General features: G+C 50.4%; 8 pseudogenes; all 8 read right to left on the bottom strand.

The window, feature by feature from the left end:
* Nucleotides 1–565: 565 nt before the first annotated feature.
* Nucleotides 566–685, bottom strand: LOC130317863 (5S ribosomal RNA; annotated as a pseudogene).
* A 278-nt stretch (nt 686–963) lies between these two features.
* LOC130327036 (5S ribosomal RNA) lies at nt 964–1,083 on the bottom strand (annotated as a pseudogene).
* A 1,594-nt stretch (nt 1,084–2,677) lies between these two features.
* Nucleotides 2,678–2,797, bottom strand: LOC130353151 (5S ribosomal RNA; annotated as a pseudogene).
* A 474-nt stretch (nt 2,798–3,271) lies between these two features.
* Nucleotides 3,272–3,391, bottom strand: LOC130352187 (5S ribosomal RNA; annotated as a pseudogene).
* A 1,281-nt stretch (nt 3,392–4,672) lies between these two features.
* Nucleotides 4,673–4,792, bottom strand: LOC130348868 (5S ribosomal RNA; annotated as a pseudogene).
* Nucleotides 4,793–6,471: 1,679 nt separating this feature from the next.
* On the bottom strand, nt 6,472–6,591 carry LOC130313083 (5S ribosomal RNA; annotated as a pseudogene).
* A 4,466-nt stretch (nt 6,592–11,057) lies between these two features.
* On the bottom strand, nt 11,058–11,177 carry LOC130323944 (5S ribosomal RNA; annotated as a pseudogene).
* Nucleotides 11,178–12,256: 1,079 nt separating this feature from the next.
* On the bottom strand, nt 12,257–12,376 carry LOC130348857 (5S ribosomal RNA; annotated as a pseudogene).
* Between the last annotated feature and the right edge of the window lie 2,172 nt (nt 12,377–14,548).

Genomic DNA, 14,548 nt, shown 5'->3' with positions numbered 1-14,548 from the left:
GCCGGTAACTGCCGGGCAGCAGTCTGGGATCTGAGGAGAGCAGGCACGTTCAGGCTTAGGATGGCCGTTGACAGCTTCATGCTTTTTATACTGTGCATTTAAGCAGCAATAAATCCTTTTCCGAATCGGAGCGGAAGGCAGCAACAGATTAAAATGTCAACTGCACCCGGGATTCCCAGCCAGTCTCCCATGCTGGTACTCACCAGGCCCTAAGCTGGGTAGCAGTCTGCGATCTGACGAGAACAGGTGCATTCAGCTTAGGATGGCCGTAGACGTCTTCACACCCTGTATACTGTATACTGTGGATTTAAGCATCAATAAATCCTTTTCGGAATCGGAGCGGAAGGCGGCAACAGAGCAAAATGTCAACGACACCTGGGATTCCCAGCCAGTGTCCCATGCCGGTACTTACCGGGCCCTAAGATCTGTACCAGTCTGCGATCTGACGAGAGCAGGCGCGTTAAGCTTAGGATGGCCGTCGACAGCTTCACACCTTGTATACTGTGGATTTAAGCATCAATAAATTCTTTTCGGAATCGGAGCGGAAGGCAGCAATAGAGCAAAATATCAACGGCACCCGGGATTCCCAGCCAGTCTCCCATGCCAGTACTTACCGGGCCCTAAGCTGGGTAGCAGTCTGCGATCTGACGAGAGCAGGCGCGTTCAGCTTAGGATGGCCGTTGACATCTTAACGCCTTGTATACTGTGGATTTAAGCATCAATAAATATTTTTTTTAATCGGAGAGGAAGGCGGCAACAGATCAAAATGTCAATTGCACCTTGGATTGCCAGCCAGTCTCCCATGCCCGTACTTGCCGGGCAGCAGTCTGCGATCTGACAAGAACAGGCGCATTCAGCTTAGGATAGCCGTAGACGGCTTCACACCCTGTATATTGTGGACTTTAGCATCAATAAATCCTTTTCGGAATCGGAGCAAAATGTCTACAGAGCTACAGAGCAAAATGTCAACAACACCTGAGATTCCCAGCCAGTCTCCCATGCTGGTACTTACCAGGCCCTAAGCTGGGTAGCAGTCTGCGATCTGACGAGAGCAGGCGCGTTCAGCTTAGGATGGCCGTTGACAGCTTCACACTTTCTATACTGTGCATTTAAGCATCAATAAATCCTTTTCGGAATCGGAACGGAAGGCGGCAACAGAGCAAAATGTCAACGGCAGCCGGGATTCCCAGCCAGTGTCCCATGCCGGTACTTACTGGGCCCTAAGATCTGTACCAGTCTGCGATCTGACGAGAGCAGGCGCGTTAAGCTTAGGATGGCCGTCGACAGCTTCACACCTTGTATACTGTGGATTTAAGCATCAATAAATTATTTTCGGAATCGGAGCGGAAGGCAGCAATAGAGCTAAATGTCAACGGCACCCGGGATTCCCAGCCAGTCTCCCATGCCAGTACTTACCGGGCCCTAAGCATCAATAAATATTTTTTTTAATCGGAGAGGAAGGCGGCAACAGATCAAAATGTCAATAGCACCTTGGATTGCCAGCCAGTCTCCCATGCCCGTACTTGCCGGGCAGCAGTCTGCGATCTGACAAGAACAGGCGCATTCAGCTTAGGATAGCCGTAGACGGCTTCACACCCTGTATATTGTGGATTTAAGCATCAATAAATCCTTTTCGGAATCGGAGCAAAATGTCTACAGAGCTACAGAGCAAAATGTCAACAACACCTGAGATTCCCAGCCAGTCTCCCATGCTGGTACTTACCGGGCCCTAAGCTGGGTAGCAGTCTGCGATCTGGCGAGAGCAGGCGCGTTCAGCTTAGGATGGCCGTTTACAGCTTCACACTTTGTATACTGTGCATTTAAGCATCAATAAATCCTGTTCGGAATCTGAACGGAAGGCGGCAACAGAGCAAAATGTCGAAGGCAGCCGGGATTCCCAGCCAGTGTCCCATGCCGGTACTTACCGGGCCCTAAGATCTGTACCAGTCTGCGATCTGACGAGAGCAGGCGCGTTAAGCTTAGGATGGCCGTCGACAGCTTCACACCTTGTATACTGTGGATTTAAGCATCAATAAATTATTTTCGGAATCGGAGCGGAAGGCGGCAACAGATTAAAATGTCAACTGCACCCGGGATTCCCAGCCAGTCTCCCATGCTGGTACTTACTGGGCCCTAAGCTGGGTAGCAGTCTGCGATCTGACGAGAGCAGGCGCGTTCAGCTTAGGATGGCCGTTGACAGCTTCACATTTTGTATCCTGTGGATTTAAGCATCAATAAATAATTTTCGGAATCAGAGCAGAGACAGAGCAAAATGTTAACTGCACCCGGGATTCCCAGCCAGTCTCCCATGCGGGTACTTACCAGGCCCGAAGCTGGGTAGCAGTCTGCGATCTGACGAGAACAGGCGCATTCAGCTTAGGATGGCCGCAGACATCTTCACACCCTGTATACTGTGGATTTAAGCATCAATAAATCCTTTTCGGAATCGGAGCGTAAGGCGGCAACAGAGCAGAATGTCAACGACAAGTGGGATTCCCAGCCAGTCTCCCATGCTGGTACTTACCGGGCCCTAAGCTGGGTAGCAGTCTGCGATCTGACGAGAGCAAGTGCGTTCAGCTTAGGATGGCCTTTGACAGCTTCACACCTTGTATACTGTGGATTTAAGCATCAATAAATTATTTTCGGAATCGGAGCTGAAGGCAGCAATAGAGCAAAATGTCAACGGCACCTGGGATTCCCAGCCAGTCTCCCATGCTGGTACTTACCGGGCCCTAAGCTGAGTAGCAGTCTGCGATCTGACGAGAGCAAGTGCGTTCAGCTTAGGATGGCCGTTGACAGCTTCACACTTTGTATACTGTGCATTTAAGCATCAATAAATCCTTTTCGGAATCTGAACGGAAGGCGGCAACAGAGCAAAATGTCGAAGGCAGCCGGGATTCCCAGCCAGTGTCCCATGCCGGTACTTACCGGGCCCTAAGATCTGTACCAGTCTGCGATCTGACGAGAGCAGGCGCGTTAAGCTTAGGATGGCCGTCGACAGCTTCACACCTTGTATACTGTGGATTTAAGCATCAATAAATTATTTTCGGAATCGGAGAGGAAGGCGGCAACAGAGCAAAATGTCAATAGCACCTTGGATTGCCAGCCAGTCTCCCATGCCCGTACTTGCCGGGCAGCAGTCTGCGATCTGACAAGAACAGGCACATTCAGCTTAGGATAACCGTAGACGGCTTCACACCCTGTATACTGTGGATTTAATCATCAATAAATCCTTTTTGGAATCGGAGCGGAAGGCGGCAACAGATTAAAATGTCAACTGCACCCGGGATTCCCAGCCAGTCTCCCATGCTGGTACTTACCAGGCCCTAAGCTGGGTAGCAGTCTGCGATCTGATGAGAGCAGGCGCGTTCAGCTTAGGATGGCCATTGACAGATTCACACTTTGTATACTGTGGATTTAAGCATCAATAAAAAAAATTCGGAATCGGAGCAGAAACAGAGCAAAATGTCAACTGCACCCGGTATTCCCAGCCAGTCTCCTATGCTGGTACTTACCAGGCCCGAAGCTGGGTAGCAGTCTGCGATCTGACGAGAACAGGCGCATTCAGCTTAGGATGGCCGTAGACATCTTCACACCCTGTATACTGTGGATTTAAGCATCAATAAATCCTTTTCGGAATCGGAGCGGAAGGCGGCAACAGAGCAAAATGTCAACGACACCTGGGATTCCCAGCCAGTCTCCCATGCTGGTACTTACCGGGCCCTAAGCTGGGTAGCAGTCTGCGATCTGACGAGAGCAGGGGCGTTCAGCTTAGGATGGCTGTTGACAGCTTCTCGCCCTTTATACTGTGCATTTAGGCATCAATAAATCCTTTTCGGAATTGGAATGGAAGGCGGCAACAGAGCAAAATGTCAACGGCAGCTGGGATTCCCAGCCAGTGTCCCATGCCGGTACTTACCGGGCCCTAAGATCTGTACCAGTCTGCGATCTGACGAGAGCAGGCGCGTTAAGCTTAGGATGGCCGTCGACAGCTTCACACCTTGTATACTGTGGATTTAAGCATCAATAAATTATTTTCGGAATCGGAGCGAAAGGCAGCAATAGAGAAAAATACCAACAGCACCCGGGATTCCCAGCCAGTCTCCCATGCCAGTACTTACCGGGCCCTAAGCTGGGTAGCAGACTGCGATCTGACGAGAGCAGGCGCGTTCAGCTTAGGATGGCCGTTGACATCTTAACGCCTTGTATACTGTGGATTTAAGCATCAATAAATATTTTTTTTAATTGGAGAGGAAGGCGGCAACAGATCAAAATGTCAATAGCACCTTGGATTGCCAGCCAGTCTCCCATGCCCGTACTTGCCGGGCAGCAGTCTGCGATCTGACAAGAACAGGCGCATTCAGCTTAGGATAGCCGTAGATGGCTTCACACCCTGTATATTGTGGATTTAAGCATCAATAAATCCTTTTCGGAATCGGAGCAAAATGTCTACAGAGCTACAGAGCAAAATGTCAACAACACCTGAGATTCCCAGCCAGTCTCCCATGCTGGTACTTACCGGGCCCTAAGCTGGGTAGCAGTCTGCGATCTGACGAGAGCAGGCACGTTCAGCTTAGGATGGCCGTTAACAGCCTCACGCCCTTTATACTGTGCATTTAAGCATCAATAAATCCTTTTCCGAATCGGAGCGGAAGGCGGCAACAGATTAAAATGTCAACTGCACCCGGGATTCCCAGCCAGTCTCCCATGCTGGTACTTACCAGGCCCTAAGCTGGGTAGCAGTCTGCGATCTGACGAGAGCAGGCGCGTTCAGCTTAGGATGGCCGTTGACAGCTTCACACTTTGTATACTGTGCATTTAAGCATCAATAAATCCTTTTCGGAATCGGAACGGAAGGCGGCAACAGAGCAAAATGTCAACGGCAGCCGGGATTTCCAGCCAGTGTCCCATGCCGGTACTTACCGGGCCCTAAGATCTGTACCAGTCTGCGATCTGACGAGAGCAGGCGCGTTAAGCTTAGGATGGCCGTCGACAGCTTCACACCTTGTATACTGTGGATTTAAGCATCAATAAATTATTTTCGGAATCGGAGCGGAAGGCAGCAATAGAGCAAAATATCAACGGCACCCGGGATTACCAGCCAGTCTCACATGCCAGTACTTACCGGGCCCTAAGCTGGGTAGCAGTCTGCGATCTGACGAGAGCAGGCGCGTTCAGCTTAGGATGGCCGTTGACATCTTCACGCCTTGTATACTGTGGATTTAAGCATCAATAAATATTTTTTTTAATCGGAGAGGAAGGCGGCAACAGATCAAAATGTCAATAGCACCTTGGATTGCCAGCCAGTCTCCCATGCCCGTACTTGCCGGGCAGCAGTCTGCGATCTGACAAGAACAGGCGCATTCAGCTTAGGATAGCCGTAGATGGCTTCACACCCTGTATATTGTGGATTTAAGCATCAATAAATCCTTTTCGGAATCGGAGCAAAATGTCTACAGAGCTACAGAGCAAAATGTCAACAACACCTGAGATTCCCAGCCAGTCTCCCATGCTGGTACTTACCGGGCCTAAGCTGGGTAGCAGTCTGCGATCTCACGAGAGCAGGCGCGTTCAGTTTAGGATGGCCGTTGACAGCTTCACACTTTGTATACTGTGCATTTAAGCATCAATAAATCCTTTTCGGAATCGGAACGGAAGGCGGCAACAGAGCAAAATGTCAACGGCAGCCGGGATTCCCAGCCAGTGTCCCATGCCGGTACTTACCGGGCCCTAAGATCTGTACCAGTCTGCGATCTGACGAGAGCAGGCACGTTAAGCTTAGGATGGCCGTCGACAGCTTCACACCTTGTATACTGTGGATTTAAGCATCAATAAATTCTTTTCGGAATCGGAGCGGAAGGCGGCAACAGAGCAAAATGTCAACTGCACCCGGGATTCCCAGACAGTCTCCCATGCCGGTACTTACTGGGCCCTAAGCTGGGTAGCAGTCTGCGATCTGACGAGAGCAGGCGCGTTCAGCTTAGGATGGCCGTTGACATCTTCACGCCTTGTATATTGTGGATTTAAGCATCAATAAATATTTTTTTAATCGGAGAGGAAGGCGGCAACAGAGCAAAATGTCAATGGCACCTTGGATTGCCAGCCAGTCTCCCATGCCGGTAACTGCCGGGCAGCAGTCTGCGATCTGAGGAGAGCAGGCACGTTCAGGCTTAGGATGGCTGTTGACAGCTTCACACCCTGTATATTGTGGATTTAAGCATCAATAAATCCTTTTCCGAATCGGAGGGGAAGGCGGCAACAGATTAAAATGTCAACTGCACCCGGGATTCCCAGCCAGTCTCCCATGCTGGTACTTACCAGGCCCGAAGCTGGGTAGCAGTCTGCGATCTGACGAGAACAGGCGCATTCTGCTTAGGAGGGCCGTAGACATCTTCACACCCTGTATACTGTGGATTTAAGCATCAATAAATTCTTTTCGGAATCGGAGCGTAAGGCGGCAACAGAGCAAAATGTCAACGACACCTGGGATTCCCAGCCAGTCTCCCATGCTGGTACTTACCGGGCCCTAAGCTGGGTAGCAGTCTGCGATCTGACGAGAGCAGGCGCGTTCAGCTTAGGATGGCCGTTGACAGCTTCATGCCCTTTATACTGTGCATTTAAGCATCAATAAATCCTTTTCCGAATCGGAGCGGAAGGCGGCAACAGATTAAAATGTCAACTGCACCCGGGATTCCCAGCCAGTCTCCCATGCTGGTACTTACCAGGCCCTAAGCTGGGTAGCAGTCTGCGATCTGACGAGAGCAGGCGCGCTCATCTTAGGATGGCCGTTGACAGCTTCACTCCTTGTATATTGTGGATTTAAGCATCAATAAATATTTTTATTAATCGGAGCGGAAGGCGGCAACAGAGCAAAATGTCAATGGCACCTTGGATTGCCAGCCAGTCTCCCATGCCGGTAACTGCCGGGCAGCAGTCTGCGATCTGAGGAGAGCAGGCACGTTCAGGCTTAGGATGGCCGTTGACAGCTTCACACCCTGTATATTGTGGATTTAAGCATCAATAAATCCTTTTCCGAATCGGAGCGGAAGGCGGCAACAGATTAAAATGTCAACTGCACCCGGGATTCCCAGCCAATCTCCCATGCTGGTACTCACCAGGCCCTAAGATCTGTACCAGTCTGCAATCTGACGAGAGCAGGCGCGTTAAGCTTAGGATGGCCGTCGACAGCTTCACGCCTTGTATACTGTGGATTTAAGCATCAATAAATTCTTTTCGGAATCGGAGCGGAAGGCAGCAATAGAGCAAAATATCAACGGCACCCGGGATTCCCAGCCAGTCTACCACGCCAGTACTTACCGGGCCCTAAGCTGGGTAGCAGTCTGCGATCTGACGAGAGCAGGCGCGTCCAGCTTAGGATGGCCGTTGACATCTTAACACCTTGTATACTGTGGATTTAAGCATCAATAAATATTTTTTTTAATCGGAGAGGAAGGCGGCAACAGATCAAAATGTCAATAGCACCTTGGATTGCCAGCCAGTCTCCCATGCCCGTACTTGCCGGGCAGCAGTCTGCGATCTGACAAGAACAGGCGCATTCAGCTTAGGATAGCCGTAGACGGCTTCACACCCTGTATATTGTGGATTTAAGCATCAATAAATCCTTTTCGGAATCGGAGCAAAATGTCTACAGAGCTACAGAGCAAAATGTCAACAACACCTGAGATTCCCAGCCAGTCTCCCATGCTGGTACTTACCGGGCCCTAAGCTGGGTAGCAGTCTGCGATCTGACGAGAGCAGGCGCGTTGAGCTTAGGATGGCCGTTAACAGCCTCACGCTCTTTATACTGTGCATTTAAGCATCAATAAATCCTTTTCCGAATCGGAGCGGAAGGCGGCAACAGATTAAAATGTCAACTGCACCCGGGATTCCCAGCCAGTCTCCCATGCTGGTATTTACCAGGCCCTAAGCTGGGTAGCAGTCTGCGATCTGACGAGAGCAGGCGCGTTCAGCTTAGGATGGCCGTTGACAGCTTCACACTTTGTATACTGTGCATTTAAGCATCAATAAATCCTTTTCGGAATCGGAACGGAAGGCGGCAACAGAGCAAAATGTCAACGGCAGCCGGGATTCCCAGCCAGTGTCCCATGCCGGTACTTACCGGGCCCTAAGATCTGTACCAGTCTGCGATCTGACGAGAGCAGGTGCGTTAAGCTTAGGATGGCCGTCGACAGCTTCACACCTTGTATACTGTGGATTTAAGTATCAATAAATTATTTTCGGAATCGGAGCGGAAGGCAGCAATAGAGCTAAATGTCAACCAGGATTACCAGCCAGTCTCCCATGCCAGTACTTACCGGGCCCTAAGCTGGGTAGCAGTCTGCGATCTGACGAGAGCAGGCGCGTTCAGCTTAGGATGGCCATTGACAGCTTCATGCTTTTTATACTGTGCATTTAAGCATCAATAAATCCTTTTCGGAATCGGAACGGAAGGCGGCAACAGAGCAAAATGTCAACTGCACACGGGATTCCCAGCCAGTCTCCCATGCCGGTACTTACTGGGCCCTAAGCCGGGTAGCAGTCTGCGATCTGACGAGAGCAGGCGCGTTCAGCTTAGGATGGCCGTTGACATCTTCACGCCTTGTATATTATGGATTTAAGCATCAATAAATATTTTTTTTATCGGAAAGGAAGGCGGCAACAGAGCAAAATGTCAATGGCACCTTAAATTGCCAGCCAGTCTCCCATGCCGGTAACTGCCGGGCAGCAGTCTGCGATCTGAGGAGAGCAGGCACGTTGAGGCTTAGGATGGCCGTTGACAGCTTCACACCCTGTATATTGTGGATTTAAGCATCAATAAATCCTTTTCCGAATCAGAGCGGAAGGCGGCAACAGATTAAAATGTCAACTGCACCCGGGATTCCCAGTCAGTCTCCCATGCTGGTACTTACCAGGACCTAAGCTGGCTAGCAGTCTGCGATCTGACGAGAGCAGGCGCGTTCAGCTTAGGATGGCCGTTGACAGCTTCACACTTTGTATACTGTGGATTTAAGCATCAATAAATAATTTTCGGAATCGGAGCAGAAACAGAGCAAAATGTCAACTGCACCCGGGATTCTCAGCCAGTCTCCCTTGCTGGTACTTACCAGGCCCGAAGCTGGGTAGCAGTCTGCGATCTGACGAGAACAGGCGCGTTCAGCTTAGGATGGCCGTTGACAGCTTCTGGCCCTTTATGCTGTGCATTTAGGCATCAATAAATCCTTTTCGGAATTGGAACGAAAGGCGGCAACAGAGCAAAATGTCAACGGCAGCCGGGATTCCCAGCCAGTGTCCCATGCCGGTACTTACCGGGCCCTAAGATCTGTACCAGTCTGCGATCTGACGAGAGCAGGCGCGTTAAGCTTAGGATGGCCGTCGACAGCTTCACACCTTGTATACTGTGGATTTAAGCATCAATAAATTATTTTCGGAATCGGAGCGGAAGGCAGCAATAGAGCAAAATATCAACGGCACCCGGGATTCCCAGCCAGTCTCCCATGCCAGTACTTACCGGGCCCTAAGCTGGGTAGCAGTCTGCGATCTGACGAGAGCAGGCGCGTTCAGCTTAGGATGGCTGTTGACATCTTCACGCCTTGTATACTGTGGATTTAAGCATCAATAAATATTTTTTTTTAATCGGAGAGGAAGGCGGCAACAGATCAAAATGTCAATAGCACCTTGGATTGCCAGCCAGTCTCCCATGCCCGTACTTGCCGGGCAGCAGTCTGCGATCTGACAAGAACAGGCGCATTCAGCTTAGGATAGCCGTAGACGGCTTCACACCCTGTATATTGTGGATTTAAGCATCAATAAATCCTTTTCGGAATCGGAGCAAAATGTCTACAGAGCTACAGAGCAAAATGTCAACAACACCTGAGATTCCCAGCCAGTGTCCCATGCTGGTACTTACCGGGCCCTAAGCTGGGTAGCAGTCTGCGATCTGACGAGAGCAGGCGCGTTCAGCTTAGGATGGCCGTTGACAGCTTCACACTTTGTATACTGTGCATTTAAGCATCAATTAATACTTTTCGGAATCGGAACCGGAACGGAAGGCGGCAACAGAGCAAAATGTCAACGGCAGCCGGGATTCCCAGCCAGTGTCCCATGCCGGTACTTACCGGGCCCTAAGATCTGTACCAGTCTGCGATCTGACGAGAGCAGGCGCGTTAAGCTTAGGATGGCCGTCGACAGCTTCACACCTTGTATACTGTGGATTTAAGCATCAATAAATTCTTTTCGGAATCGGAGCGGAAGGCGGCAACAGAGCAAAATGTCAACTGTACCCGGGATTCCCAGCCAGTCTCCCATGCCGCTACTTACTGGGCCCTAAGCTGGGTAGCAGTCTGCGATCTGACGAGAGCAGGCGCGTTCAGCTTAGGATGGCCGTTGACATCTTCTCACCTTGTATATTGTGGATTTAAGCATCAATAAATATTTTTTTAATCGGAGAGGAAGGCGGCAACAGAGCAAAATGTCAATGGCACCTTGGATTGCCAGCCAGTCTCCCATGCCGGTAACTGCCGGGCAGCAGTCTGCGATCTGAGGAGAGCAGGCAAGTTCAGGCTTAGGATGGCTGTTGACAGCTTCACACCCTGTATATTGTGGATTTAAGCATCAATAAATCCTTTTCCGAATCGGAGGGGAAGGCGGCAATAGATTAAAATGTCAACTGCACCCGGGATTCCTAGCCAGTCTCCCATGCTGGTACTTACCATGCTCTAAGCTGGGTAGCAGTCTGCGATCTGACAAAAGCAGGCGCGTTCAGCTTCGGATGGCCGTTGACAGCTTCACACTTTGTATACTGTGGATTTAAGCATCAATAAATAATTTTCGGAATCGGAGCAGAAACAGAGCAAAATGTCAACTGCACCCGGGATTCCCAGCCAGTCTCCCATGCCGGTACTTACCAGGCCCGAAGCTGGGTAGCAGTCTGCGATCTGACGAGAACAGGCGGATTCAGCTTAGGATGGCCGTAGACATCTTCACACCCTGTATACTGTGGATTTAAGCATCAATAAATCCTTTTCGGAATCGGAGCGTAAGGCGGCAACAGAGCAAAATGTCAACGACACCTGGGATTCCCAGCCAGTCTCCCATGCTGGTACTCACCGGGCCCTAAGCTGGGTAGCAGTCTGCGATCTGACGAGAGCAGGCGCGTTCAGCTTAGGATGGCCGTTGACAGCTTCATGTCCTTTATACTGTGCATTTAAGCATCAATAAATCCTTTTCCGAATCGGAGCGGAAGGCGGCAACAGATTAAAATGTCAACTGCACCCAGGATTCCCAGCCAGTCTCCCATGCTGGTACTTACCAGGCCCTAAGCTGGGTAGCAGTCTGCGATCTGACGAGAGCAGGCGCGTTCAGCTTAGGATGGCCGTTGACAGCTTCACGCCTTGTATATTGTGGATTTAAGCATCAATAAATATTTTTATTAATCGGAGAGGAAGGCGGCAACAGAGCAAAATGTCAATGGCACCTTGGATTGCCAGCCAGTCTCCCATGCCGGTAACTGCCGGGCAGCAGTCTGCGATCTGAGGAGAGCAGGCACGTTCAGGCTTAGGATGGCCGTTGACAGCTTCACACCCTGTATATTGTGGATTTAAGCATCAATAAATCATTTTCCGAATCGGAGCGGAAGGCGGCAACAGATTAAAATGTCAACTGCACCCGGGATTCCCAGCCAGTTCCCCATGCTGATACTTACCAGGCCCTAAGCTGGGTAGCAGTCTGCGATCTAATGAGAGCAGGCGCGTTCAGCTTAGGATAGCCATTGACAGCTTCACACTTTGTATACTGTGGATTTAAGCATCAATAAAAAAAATTCGGAATCGGAGCAGAAACAGAGCAAAATGTCAACTGCACCCGGTAATCCCAGCCAGTCTCCTATGCTGGTATTTACCAGGCCGAAGCTGGGTAGCAGTCTGCGATCTGACAAGAACAGGCGCATTCAGCTTAGGATAGCCGTAGACGGCTTCACACCCTGTATATTGTGGATTTAAGCATCAATAAATCCTTTTCGGAATCGGAGCAAAATGTCTACAGAGCTACAGAGCAAAATGTCAACAACACCTGAGATTCCCAGCCAGTCTCCCATGCTGGTACTTACCGGGCCCTAAGCTGGGTAGCAGTCTGCGATCTGACGAGAGCAGGCGCGTTGAGCTTAGGATGGCCGTTAACAGCCTCACGCTCTTTATACTGTGCATTTAAGCATCAATAAATCCTTTTCCGAATCGGAGCGGAAGGCGGCAACAGATTAAAATGTCAACTGCACCCGGGATTCCCAGCCAGTCTCCCATGCTGGTACTTACCAGGCCCTAAGCTGGGTAGCAGTCTGCGATCTGACGAGAGCAGGCGCGTTCAGCTTAGGATGGCCGTTGACAGCTTCACACTTTGTATACTGTGCATTTAAGCATCAATAAATCCTTTTCGGAATCGGAACGGAAGGCGGCAACAGAGCAAAATGTCAACGGCAGCCGGGATTCCCAGCCAGTGTCCCATGCCGGTACTTACCGGGCCCTAAGATCTGTACCAGTCTGCGATCTGACGAGAGCAGGCGCGTTAAGCTTAGGATGGCCGTCGACAGCTTCACACCTTGTATACTGTGGATTTAAGTATCAATAAATTATTTTCGGAATCGGAGCGGAAGGCAGCAATAGAGCTAAATGTCAACCGGGATTACCAGCCAGTCTCCCATGCCAGTACTTACCGGGCCCTAAGCTGGGTAGCAGTCTGCGATCTGACGAGAGCAGGCGCGTTCAGCTTAGGATGGCCATTGACAGCTTCATGCTTTTTATACTGTGCATTTAAGCATCAATAAATCCTTTTCGGAATCGGAACGGAAGGCGGCAACAGAGCAAAATGTCAACTGCACACGGGATTCCCAGCCAGTCTCCCATGCCGGTACTTACTGGGCCCTAAGCTGGGTAGCAGTCTGCGATCTGACGAGAGCAGGCGCGTTCAGCTTAGGATGGCCGTTGACATCTTCACGCCTTGTATATTATGGATTTAAGCATCAATAAATATTTTTTTTATCGGAAAGGAAGGCGGCAACAGAGCAAAATGTCAATGGCACCTTAAATTGCCAGCCAGTCTCCCATGCCGGTAACTGCCGGGCAGCAGTCTGCGATCTGAGGAGAGTAGGCACGTTGAGGCTTAGGATGGCCGTTGACAGCTTCACACCCTGTATATTGTGGATTTAAGCATCAATAAATCCTTTTCCGAATCAGAGCGGAAGGTGGCAACAGATTAAAATGTCAACTGCACCTGGGATTCCCAGCCAGTCTCCCATGCTGGTACTTACCAGGACCTAAGCTGGCTAGCAGTCTGCGATCTGACGAGAGCAGGCGCGTTCAGCTTAGGATGGCCGTTGACAGCTTCACACTTTGTATACTGTGGATTTAAGCATCAATAAATAATTTTCGGAATCGGAGCAGAAACAGAGCAAAATGTCAACTGCACCCGGGATTCTCAGCCAGTCTCCCTTGCTGGTACTTACCAGGCCCGAAGCTGGGTAGCAGTCTGCGATCTGACGAGAACAGGCGCGTTCAGCTTAGGATGGCCGTTGACAGCTTCTGGCCCTTTATGCTGTGCATTTAGGCATCAATAAATCCTTTTCGGAATTGGAACGAAAGGCGGCAACAGAGCAAAATGTCAACGGCAGCCGGGATTCCCAGCCAGTATCCCATGCCGGTACTTACCGGGCCCTAAGATCTGTACCAGTCTGCGATCTGACGAGAGCAGGCGCGTTAAGCTTAGGATGGCCGTCGACAGCTTCACACCTTGTATACTGTGGATTTAAGCATCAATAAATTATTTTCGGAATCGGAGCGGAAGGCAGCAATAGAGCAAAATATCAACGGCACCCGGGATTCCCAGCCAGTCTCCCATGCCAGTACTTACCGGGCCCTAAGCTGGGTAGCAGTCTGCGATCTGACGAGAGCAGGCGCGTTCAGCTTAGGATGGCTGTTGACATCTTCACGCCTTGTATACTGTGGATTTAAGCATCAATAAATATTTTTTTTAATCGGAGAGGAAGGCGGCAACAGATCAAAATGTCAATAGCACCTTGGATTGCCAGCCAGTCTCCCATGCCCGTACTTGCCGGACAGCAGTCTGCGATCTGACAAGAACAGGCGCATTCAGCTTAGGATAGCCGTAGACGGCTTCACACCCTGTATATTGTGGATTTAAGCATCAATAAATCCTTTTCGGAATCGGAGCAAAATGTCTACAGAGCTACAGAGCAAAATGTCAACAACACCTGAGATTCCCAGCCAGTGTCCCATGCTGGTACTTACCGGGCCCTAAGCTGGGTAGCAGTCTGCGATCTGACGAGAGCAGGCGCGTTCAGCTTAGGATGGCCGTTGACAGCTTCACACTTTGTATACTGTGCATTTAAGCATCAATTAATACTTTTCGGAATCGGAACCGGAACGGAAGGCGGCAACAGAGCAAAATGTCAACGGCAGCCGGGATTCCCAGCCAGTGTCCCATGCCGGTACTTACCGGGCCCTAAGATCTGTACCAGTCTGCGATCTGACGAGAGCAGGCG

Source organism: Hyla sarda, chromosome 1, assembly GCF_029499605.1.
Source record: "Hyla sarda isolate aHylSar1 chromosome 1, aHylSar1.hap1, whole genome shotgun sequence".
Lineage (NCBI taxonomy): Eukaryota > Metazoa > Chordata > Amphibia > Anura > Hylidae > Hyla > Hyla sarda.
The sequence above is the reverse complement of the archived record's forward strand: the minus strand, read 5'-3'. Positions and strand labels throughout refer to the sequence as shown.